The sequence below is a fragment of the Anas acuta genome, chromosome Z (assembly GCF_963932015.1).
Source record: "Anas acuta chromosome Z, bAnaAcu1.1, whole genome shotgun sequence".
Taxonomy (NCBI): domain Eukaryota; kingdom Metazoa; phylum Chordata; class Aves; order Anseriformes; family Anatidae; genus Anas; species Anas acuta.
Window position 1 is genome coordinate 31,462,538 of NC_089017.1, and position 7,989 is coordinate 31,470,526.

General features: G+C 37.8%; 1 long non-coding RNA gene across 1 annotated transcript; it reads left to right on the top strand.

Moving 5' to 3' along the window:
* Positions 1–1,798: 1,798 nt before the first annotated feature.
* LOC137848306 (uncharacterized) lies at positions 1,799–6,654 on the top strand. Its single transcript, XR_011091268.1, has 3 exons — positions 1,799–2,379; positions 2,480–2,571; positions 3,784–6,654. It is a non-coding gene; the product is annotated as an uncharacterized lncRNA (long non-coding RNA).
* Positions 6,655–7,989: the final 1,335 nt, after the last annotated feature.

Here is a 7,989-nt window from a genome sequence, read left to right on the forward strand (position 1 = left end):
AGATGTCAATTAGAAGGTGAAGGGCAAACTTATATGGTTGATTAAAAGAAAACAAAATAAAACAACAACAACAACAAAAAAAAACTCCTCAGTAAAGCTATCTGAAATACGACATTTTATAAGTCGTTTTATAGGTAGTTAAGAAACTGGAATACTCCAGGCTACCTAGTGATGTAGGAAATACTGAATTTTGTTGTTATCAGAAGAAAAGCTGTGGCCTTTATGTCATGGAAAAGGGAAGGGAGGGAAGGGTAGGGCAAAGGAACAAAAGAAAGATGCCAGTTTTGTGGTTTGGGATGACTGGACTGATGCTTGGGGCAAACCTAAACCTCTACGGGAACCTAATACAAGAACCTGCTTCTTGCTAGAAACGGCTTTCTTATTGCTGTCCTGTCCCAAAGGAAGACTATTATCTAAGTAAAGTCTAGAAATAGCTAACATACTTACAATCTCTTCAAAGTCTTCCTATTTTAATTATAGCTCTGTTTCAATGATCCTAAACCAACTAGCATCAAATGGGATATTTGATCATCTCACAAAATACAAAATTCATAAACCTGTATGTTTTAAAACTCTGAAGTGTTTCTAAGCCTGGTGAGTTTGAATGGTTTTCATAGCTAATCTCAAAGAGTGGAGATGCCCTTTGGTGCATTTTTTGTTTGTTTGTTTGATTATCTGTTTTCCATAAGGTTCCAATAACTGGACCTTTTCTGCTTTTATGTGCTCTCATCTGAAATTTCTCCATCTTCAGTTTTGTAACAGTGTAAGTTAAATGAGTGTAGTTAAATTCATGTAGTTAAATGTAAGATAAAGGCATGAAATAATATTTGAGCTTCAATGGCCCAACTTTGCACAACATTTACTTTTATGTTTTATGCAATAAAGTTGCATATTCACATGGAAAATATCAATCCTCAGATCCCCCAAAGTCTTACGTACTTTTCAGGATATATATTTAGTCTCCTTAACTAAGTAACTTTCTTATTTGGTAATAATGTTACCGCAAGAAAAAGCACTGTCTTTTTTTTTTTTTTTTTTTAAGTATATTGAGCCATTTCTTTTTCAAAATTAAATTTCTGAGTGAGGTAGCTATCAGCAAACAGATGACATTTAGACATTTTAAGGGATGAAATTTCCTCTCCTTGATTGGAAAAAGTCAGTAGGGGTAACATGATACAATGAAGAAAATTCACTTGAGAAATAAAAATTGGCACAACTTGAAACACGTTTTTTAAAATGCCTTTGACAGCTATATCTATAATTTGTGTGTAGGGAAATATATTCACTTAAAGAGACATTTAATGCTGGATTTTACCAAGTAATCAGACTTCAGCAATGTTAGCTACAGAAGCCAAAATTCTGAGATTCTTTGTGTGTTTACCATGATAACTTTTCTGACAAAATCTGGTGAAGAGCCTGGTCAACATATTGATGTCCTAAAAACAAACAAACAAAAAAAAACCCCACATGTTGAAAGAGGAACAAGGGCCTCAAAAATGCATAGTCTACCCTTTAGTACACCGACACATAACAATTAGTTTTGCTACAGGTCACTAGTTTTTGATATCCAGGTGTGCAAGGAAAACATTTGTCTGTGGGGCAGCTTGCCAGTCAGCAGGCTTACCTGGCATGATCTGACCTGCCATACACACCTGGGAAGTTCTGGTGAGATACACATTGGAGGAGCTCAGGAGGAAGCAAGCTGTCTCTTCTCTGACTGAGCTTTCTAAACAGATCAGTTCCTCTGCTCAGAGATGGTCTTCCTCCCCCCCCCCCCCCCCCCCCCCCCAGGGCATTTCTCTCCACTCCATGCTGTGCAGTGTGACTCTGCTCCCAGGCTGACACAGCTGACACAAAGAACCTGTGACCTGTGAGTTTCCTTCCCTGCTAACCAATTTGTGTGGAGAACGATTTACTTTCAAACCCTGCAGGCACATTGCTGATGCCAACACTTTATGAAAATTGGTCTAATTATTCTGGCTGGTAATTGTACTTGAGGATAGACGAGCTTGCTTTGTTTAATTTTGAAAAGCTACATACAAACCAGACATCTTAAAGACAGACTTAGGTTCAAATGTTTCTGAGTTCCTACTCTCCTTGGGTTGAATTGCAGTAAAAAAGGACAAAGAGAAGGAAGGAATGAAAAATTAGGGCAAAACACAGAACAGGCAGGGTGAAAATACCAAGAGGGTATGGTGAAAACTGGAAAAGAGATGGAGAGAGGGAGTGGATTTTAGTAAACACAGAATGATAAAACTGGGGAGGGATTTTCCATCAATACTGAGTGGATGAAAACCAGACCTAAGCAGTACTGTTGTTGCTACTACCACCAATATGCCTCCTCGCCATGAGGCAGATGTCTCCTCTGTTGATACATAGGTAAGTGGAGGAGAGTGGGAGGGAAGAGAGGGGTGAAGAAGGGGAATCCAAACTACTGTACTAAATTACCACAGCCCATCATTTACAAATTTATTTATAGTTAAGACAAACATTGTAGTCCTAAGCAAGAATTAATATCTTCAAGAACATTGACAACTTGCAGCCTCTGAGCCCACACTTGATATAGTCAAGGTATGTCCGTCCTTTAAGTATTACAAAAGAGAGCTACATCAGTTGCTGGCACTTCCTATTCTCACCAAAGTACCTTCTCTTGGTTCTGCATTCAAATGCTGTGTCTGCACACTGGGCCTCCTCCTGCACTGCTTCTCCAGATGTTAACTACCCATTTGTCCTCTGGCATTCACAAATTCTATAACAAAATATCATTTTGTATATTTGTTGTGTTGTGTTGTATGTTTGTTGTGTTGCAAATGCATTGTTCATCAAGAAATGATTTAAAGGTATGAAACCTTATCTAGACTTCCATGTGTTATAGAGGTCTGTTACATTCATGAAAGAGGAACTCAGACTTGGAAATGTTAGGAGAAGAAGGCTACAGCAGAATGAGGCAAGAATATCAGAGAAAGGCTGGGAGTGATGAAACTGCCCTATACTTTGTCTGAGGAGGAGTAGAAGAGCTATTTCTAGAGAATAGTGTTAGCCCAGGGAAAAGAAATGCCATGAACTAGTCATGAATAAATGTCATCTGGGAATTACAATATTCCTAATCATCAGATTAACAAGCCCAGAACAATCTTCCCAGTAGAGCTGTGGGGACCAAAACCCTAACTAATCTTCTTCTTAAGCTTGATAGATTTATCCAGAGAAAAGAGTAAGAAACAGCAGTTTCAGGGATTAATTGAGTTAATGGCAGTAAACTTTATATTATCAGTAGGTATTTTTTAAATATCTACCTAAAATATTACATTTCTTTGGCATAGCTCTATCTTGATAAAAGTCTTGTGTCAGATAATGAGACATTTCTTCTCAGAAAGAGCAGTCAGGCATTGCAACGGGTTGCCCAGAGAAGTGGTTGAGTCACCATCCGTTGGGGTGTTCATGGAAAGATTGGATGTAGTGCTTAGGGATATGGTTTTGTGGGTGACATTGGTGGTAGAGGGATAGTTGGACCAGATGATCTTGGAGGTCTTTTCCAACCTTAATGATTCTGATTCTATGACCTTTTGTACACATTAAAGCAAGCTTACTTTTGTAACCAAGAATGCACTTCCAAGCAAACTTTTGAGTTTGCCTACGTTCCTTAAAGTCATTTATTTGACACTAGTAATTGCAGAACTTGGGAGTTAATTATTTTCAGGGTCCTATGTGAGTTTTTTCATCAGTATGCCCAGAACTTTAAAAACCTATTTTACATAATGTTGTCTTTTTCCTTTGTATGCTCAGAAACTTCCCTTATGACTGAAGAAACACCGCCTTGCAACTTCAATGGATTAGACAGCTCCTCAGCAACATTCCTTTGAAAACCATGGGAGTAAACTGGTTAGTTCCTGCAGGCATTAAATGTTTAACTTCAGAAGTTGCTGTTGAATATCCTCTTGGATTAGTGCTGGAAATGGAAGGATTTCATTGTCACTTGAAGAAGCAAATACATTGTACAGCTGCTTTACAAATGTAGAATGCAGAATTCCACATGGACTGAAACTTGAGTGTCTCAGTCAACCCATCCTGTGAGTCTGCCATCAACTCACAGCCATGATAAACACCAGACCAGAAATCTAAGAAAATCCTGATGTTCTTAAATGACTACCTTCATCCAAGCGTTAAGGTTTGCCAGGAGTTTGCAGATTGATATTCAGCGTTTTTTCACTGCTGTCTGTGTTTTTCTTCTTCTTAACCTCATGGCCATTGAAAAGTGCTTTAAAATACAGCAGTAATTAGAAAGGTAGAGTTACCATTAAAGGGAGTATTTGTTTACTGATAGGAGTTTAGTTCTGTAAGTGTCCTTCTTTTCCACTGTCTTCAAAACTATATACATCATTTCCTCTGTTCAGTGAAGTTCATTGAACAACAGTTCCTTGCAAAGTTATTCTTTCTCTAATCTAATTACTTTTCCCTGTTTTTCTGTTTTGTCTTTGTACTTTATGTAGTGCCACACAGTGTCCCAGATGGTCAGTCTGGGAAGCAGACAGACTTTTTCAAAAAGACAATGTTGATTCCCCTTAGACCCAGAATGATATCCTCCTTCCACTTCCCCCATCCCCACTCATTCACAGATCTTAATCCTCAATAAAGACAGTGTTTAGATATGTGAAGAAAAGTGGATGACAACTTAAAACCAACAAAGCTGACACAGGGAACTATGGCTGGAATTGGCAAGATATTGTTAAGCAGTCTGGTATCATTGTTTGCAGCAAGGATAAAACCAGCTGGCCATGCTATGGTTGACTGAGATCTAGACAAGGAAGGAGAATCACATATGAATAGGAAGAGATATGAGAGGGGATAAAAAGAAGAAAGATGATGTTCTCAAGGCAAGGTCTGAAAAGAGAAAAATGGCAAAAACCTTCCGAGATATTTAAATCCAAGACTGTTAGACTTTCTCACCTTGCACAAGATACACAGATATGAGAAGAAAGTTTTGATATAAACTTACCACAGAGGAAATGCAGGTACTCTAGGCCATGAAGTTCCAACTTGCCTGACAGTAGATACCACTGCCTTACAGATGCTTTTTCTAAAACCAGATATGTAACAGTAGGAAGCTCACCTGCATTATTTTGTCTCTCATCCTGACTTGATAACTTTAGTACTACATAAACAAGTAAGTATCTATTTAATTTACAGTCCTAAAGCTGAGAAAAATGGAAGGGAGAAAAAAGATCAAAAACGGGTATTTTACAACATTTTCAGAACTGTAGTATTAGTTATGAAAGTGTAGTTAATTTTCCATAATTTCTACTGACTTCTTCCCACCACTGGTCAAAAGGAACATGGTGTGTACTCTGAAATTCTTTGATCCCTTATAGAAAAAATTACTAAATGACTACACCTGAGGGCTGCAATCACTTGTAATAATACTACAGAATTATAGACAACACTATTTTTTCTAGTACCATATTGAAAAGTTTCATCTCATTTCACACAGGAGCTTTTCACTGTATATATGGTGCCAAATAGTAATTTCTTCTCATTACCTAATTGTCAGTATTTCTTTTCTCTGCTGCAAGGAGTGTGTGGGGGGAAATCATAATTTGGGCAGGTAAAGGGAGGTGACAGGTGTTTAACAGAAATGGAGTGTTTTACAGCACCCTTTCCCACATTAAAACAGGTAATGAGTGTTTAGAAAAACATGGAATGCACCAAAATTGTTGGATGCCAAAGGTAGTAGTAATTATGAAATAGTGGTAAAACCATTGGTGTTATTTAACTTTTTAGGTGATTTGAGTTATATACTTATATATGTATCTTCTAAGGATATAAAATTAGAGTATAGTACCTAGGAATCTATCTAAGGCTTGGTAAACACTTAACATCGCTTAACATTTGGTTGCTGAAAAATGTCCTTTTTCAATCACGTTTTGTTCAAAAATTAGGTGTATACAGTCATGCTTTCTTCCCCTTATGAGTCCATTGGCCCATGTTATTGAGGGATAAGAATTTTCAGGAATATGAAGTATTTGTTAATATCATGAAGATCAGCAGCTGGAAAAATTAGAAAGAAATTAATTAATGCCTTTACTGAGGGAAAAGCTGAAGTGCGTTACACTGGCCAAGCCTGTCAGTACACTTTAACTCAGCATTCAACATGTAGTACAAGAGCAAAGGAACTGGCTGTAATGGGAGAAACAAGACCAGTGGAGTCTAAGGAAGCCTGCAAAGGAGATAAACTTAGTGTAAGAAGCATGGAACAAGGAGATAGGGCTGAAATCCATTGAAAATTGTGGTTTAATAGTTCCAACTTGCTTTGACTACCACAAATGCACCCAGACAATCCCTACTGAAAATTATAAAGTTATACCAGAAAAAATGATGATGTACAGTGCAACAATTAAACCTTTTCTTTTATCAGATACATTGCATCATTCTAGGCTCTCTTGTATTGCTAATATGGTGATAGGACATGGAGAGAGACAGACAAATAGTTCTGCTCTGCATGCAGAAAAACTCTCATGAATTTCCCTCAGTCAATGGGATATATATTGCACTAATATATATCACAAAAGATTTCCATACCTCAGTGTGATTTAATATGGTCCTTAACAAAGGCATTCGGCAAATTTGCTGGTCTGACAAATTTCCTTGAACTCCAAATACATTCACTTTTTCTTTAGTGTTTCACCCTGTTTGAATGGAACCATAAATGCTCCACCAACTTCTGCGCACAGCAGATATTACATCATACATATGTCAACTGTACATACATGTACATCAACCCTGTTTTAGCATCTTCCTCCTCAGATATCAGGCATGCCTTTTCCAAAACTAGTGAGCTCATCTGAAAAGTCCTAAAAAATTTTGCAGGATTTTAGGTTGCATAGCAGAAACAGACACTCAAAGATGGTAGCTGCGTTCTACATACTCTGCAGAAGCAGGACCAGAACAAGGGCATCTGTCTGGATACAGTGAGGCAGGGACAATTGTCAGTGAAGTGCTTCTGTTTTCTGACAGAGGGGCCAGATTCCACAGACATGAAAATGTTGCTGCAGCAATTGCAGAAAGCCAATTAGTAGCTCAAAAAAACAATACCCCTCCTCACTAGGTTCCATGGTTGAGCTGGAGCTCCTATCTTTCTTCCTATAACTGTTGGCCATGTTGAGCTCTTGCCTCTTTCTCCACAATCTAAGGAGAGTTTGTCTGAATTTTAAATTCAACTTCAGTTCTAGTTAAGTCCCCAGCAGCAATCTGTAATGGAGGTTTAAATGGTTATTTCATGAATGCAAAAGAGTAAGGAATGTAGTGAAGAACATTTTGAAGATGCTTAAAAACCCTTGAGTTTTCTCTGAAGGTGAGTCCAAGATGACTTCCTGAAGTAACCCCTCGCTCCCAGAACTCTGGCAATGAACAGAAATAAAATTGGCTACTTTTCCTAACCCTAATTTTCAGAAAGCTTTGATCACCATCACAGGCAAAATTAAAATCTTGGCTCTTCTGCACTCCAAACTGCGGATTATGCCAGGCAAGCAGATGGGTGTGGGCTACATCTTACTCAAGACTGGCACCTGAAGTGGGGAGAATTATGTAAAGAAGTGTGCAATGGTAGTAGCTACCATAAATGTTCCTGCGAAGAATTTTTTCCAGGGCTAAGGATATTCCTCTTAATGCAGATAATTGAAAGATTCTGTACTAAAATATGGGAGGAATAGTAGTAATAACAAATAACCCATCTTACTGTGATTGTCTGGCAAAAAGTACTATCATTTTACTGAGACAACCAAACATATTTGACCAGGCATCAGCTGAAGTAATCAAAATTACCCACAGACTCATTAAAAGATGAAATTTGGGTACATTAATAAAGACTGAAATAAGCTCCTTTTTGAAAGAAAAGGAACTAAGACACTTTTTGGACTAAACTATTAAAACAAAACAGAAACATTTTCTGATATTAGTACTTTGTAGTGATGCCTATACTGAAAGAAAGACATCAGT